At 38.4% G+C, this 3,435-nt stretch overlaps 1 pseudogene; it reads left to right on the top strand.

Annotated features, from left to right (window-relative positions):
- Positions 1–994: 994 nt before the first annotated feature.
- On the top strand, positions 995–2,600 carry LOC113193169 (actin-binding protein WASF1 pseudogene; annotated as a pseudogene).
- Positions 2,601–3,435: the final 835 nt, after the last annotated feature.

The following is a 3,435-nucleotide window of genomic DNA, read 5'->3' as shown; positions in this document are numbered from 1 at the left end:
AACATACCTTATATACAAACAGGGTTATGATAAATTGTGGTATAAAGATGTATTGAGAATTGTGATGGGCTGGGATTGTGGCTCAGTGTTAGAGTGTTCACCTATCATGATTGAGGTACTGGGTTCAATCCTTAGGACCACATAAAATGTAAAATAAAGATATTGTGTCCACCTAAAAAACTAAAAAATAAATATTAAAAAAAAGAATTGTGATGCAAAAAAAAACAATAAGAGAGCTCATATATAATGGCATAATTTGGTGTGAACATACTCTATATACAGAGTTATGAAAAATTGTGCCGTGAATGGATAATTATGAATTTAATGCACTCCACTATTGTCAGGTATATAAGAAATAAATTTTTAAAAAATAAGTGATTGTATATGAAATCCATTGATTTGTTGTTGCACATGCTACACAAGTGCTGTACCACTAAGATACATCCCCAGCTACCACTGATTTCAACAATTGCACAATATTTATATAATAAAAAAGCTTTTTTTTTTAGAAATATATATTGAAGTAAAAATGATAGAGAGAGACATTATGCCTATAAGGTACTCTCAACTGGTTCCAAAGTGTATGTGTCTGAGTATGTGTATCTATGCACATATCCATCTTGGCCAATTATAATATGTGCAAAGTCATCCTGGAAACAGAATAGAAACTAAATAAGTTTCAACCTCAGGGAACATATTGGTCCCTTTTAAAGTACACAATTCTCATGGACCCCAAAATATATGCTCAGAGATTACAGTTTCAGGAACACTAATTTTAAAAACTAAAGTCTTTACAATTAGTAAAATAATTTTCTTTTTGTAATCAAAACAAAATTTCTTTTCACTAGAATGTATACATAAATTTCATTGAAAAGACATTAAGTGCCCCCTCCCCCAAACTAAAGATTGGGTAATACCACAAAGCCTCAGGAAAAGGGGAAGAGCGATCTTCGCCCCCTATGATGGCTGAACTAGCACAGAGGTTTATCTCAAGATGCCGTTAGTGAAAAGAAACATCGATCCTAGGCTCTTGTGCCACACAGCACTGCCTAAAGGCATTAAGAATGAACTGGAATGTGTAACCAATATTTCTTTGGAAATATAATTATACAGCTAAGTAGCCTAAGTAAATATGCTGAAGATATATTTGGAGAATTATTCAATGAAGCACATAGTTTTTCCTTCAGAGTTAACTCACTGCAAGAAGAAGAAGAATTGTCTTTGCAGGACATAACAATGAGAAAAGCCTTCCGAAGTTCTACAATTCAAGATCAGCAGCTTTTCGACTGCAAGACTTTGCCTATTCCATTGCAAGAGACATAAGATGTTTGTGAACAACCTCCACCTCTCAACATACTTACTCCTTATAGAGATGATGGTAAAGAAGGTTTGAAGTTTTTATACCAATCCTTCATATTTCTTTGATCTGTGGAAAGAAAAAATGTTGCAAGATACAGAGGACAAGAGGAAGGAAAAGAGGAAACAGAAGCAGAAAAATCTAGATCGTCCTCATGAACCAGAAAAAGTGCCAAGAGCACCTCATGACAGGAGGAGAGAATGGCAGAAGCTGGCCCAAGGGCCAGAGCTGGCTGAAGATGATGCTAATCTCTTATATAAGCATACTGAAATTACTAATGGCCTAGCCTCTCATTTTGAAACAAGACCTCAGACTTACATGGATCATATGGATGGATCTTATTCACTTTCTGCCTTGCCATTTAGTCAGATGAGTGAGCTTCTGACTAGAGCTGAGGGAAGGGTCTTAGTCAGACCACATGAACCACCTCCTCCTCCACCCATGCATGGAACAGGAGATGCAAAACCCATACCCACCTGTATCAGTTCTGCTACAGGTTTGATAGAAAATCACCCTCAGTCACCAGCCACAGGCAGAACACCTGTGTTTGTGAGCCCCACTCTCCCACCTCCTCTACCACCTCTTCCATCTGTCTTGTCAACTTCTTCATTAAGAGCTTCAATGACTTCCACTCCTCCCCCTCCAGTACCTCTCCCACTTCCACCTCCAACCACTGCTTTTCAAGCTCCAGCTGTACCACCACCTCCAGCTCCTCTTCAGATTGCGCCTGGAGTTCTTCACCCAGCTCCTCCTCCAATTGCACCTCCTCTAGTACAACCCTCTCCACCAGTAGCTAGAGCTGCCCTAGTATGTGAGACTGTACCAGTTCATCCACTCCCACAAGGTGAAGTCCAGGGGCTGCCTCCACCCCCACCACCGCCTCCTCTGCCCCCACCTGGCATTCGACCATCATCACCTGTCACAGTTGCAGCTCTTGCTCATCCTCCCTCTGGGCTACATCCAACACCATCTACTGCCCCAGGTCCCCATGTTCCATTAATGCCTCCATCTCCTCCATCACAAGTTATACCTGCTTCTGAGCCAAAGCCTCATCCATCAACCCTACCTGGAAGCAATACGAAAAGGTATTCAACTACACAAAGTAGAAGAGCAGCATGAACAGGAAGCTAAGCATGAACGCATTGAAAATGATGTTGCCACCATCCTGTCTCGACGTATTGCTGTGGAATATAGTGATTCAGAAGATGATTCAGAATTTGATGAAGTAGATTGGTTGGAATAAGAAAAATGCATTGATAAATATTACAAAACTGAATGCAAATGTCCTTTGTGGTGCTTGTTCTTTGAAAATGTTTGGTCATTCTAGTGTTTTGCTTTCTATTCCTTATAATAAATAACCCTTTTCCTCCATAATTTTTGATTTTGAAGAAAAGTATAAGCATACATTTCAAACTAAATGTTTTACAGTGGCTTATATTTTTTTTTCCCTGAAAAGACATAATTCGGTCCAACAAACCACTAAGTATTAAGCATGGACAGCTGTTGTTAGAGTAGCAGATTCATTTTTTTGATATATCTTAATTGTGCACTTCGTGAATTTTAATTTAAAGAAAGCGAATGAGATTGAAATCTTGAGGGCAGCTGTAATATTAATGAGCCTTATTCTACTTCCTGATGTTTTAAAAGAAGAAACACTGCCTTGATATATGAATATACTCAGAAAGCACATTTAGCTTGTAGTGTTGAATTCTCTTAAAGGAATGCTTAAATTTTTTTTAAAGAGAGAGTGAGTGAGAGAGAGAGAGAGAGAGAGAGAGAGAGAATTTTTTTTTAGTTTTTTTCAGTGGACACAACATCTTTGTTTGTATGTGGTGCTGAGGATGGAACCCGGGGCCACACGCATGCCAGGCGAGCGCGCTACTGCTTGAGCCACATCCCCAGCGCCAAATTTTTTATTATTATTTTATTGTTTTAAATACTTGCCTTATTTGAATGTTTAGCAGTACTCCTTTCCCACTTATATATTGTGTGATACAATTTTGCTTGCCTATAGGAGTTTAAAAATTTTCCATGTGAAATACTCTGAATTAAACATACATGTAACTTACATAATTGTA

This window comes from Urocitellus parryii, chromosome 2 (assembly GCF_045843805.1).
Source record: "Urocitellus parryii isolate mUroPar1 chromosome 2, mUroPar1.hap1, whole genome shotgun sequence".
In the NCBI taxonomy this organism is placed as follows: Eukaryota; Metazoa; Chordata; class Mammalia; order Rodentia; family Sciuridae; genus Urocitellus; species Urocitellus parryii.
Note: the sequence above shows the minus strand (reverse complement) of the source record. Positions and strands in the feature narration are given on the sequence as shown.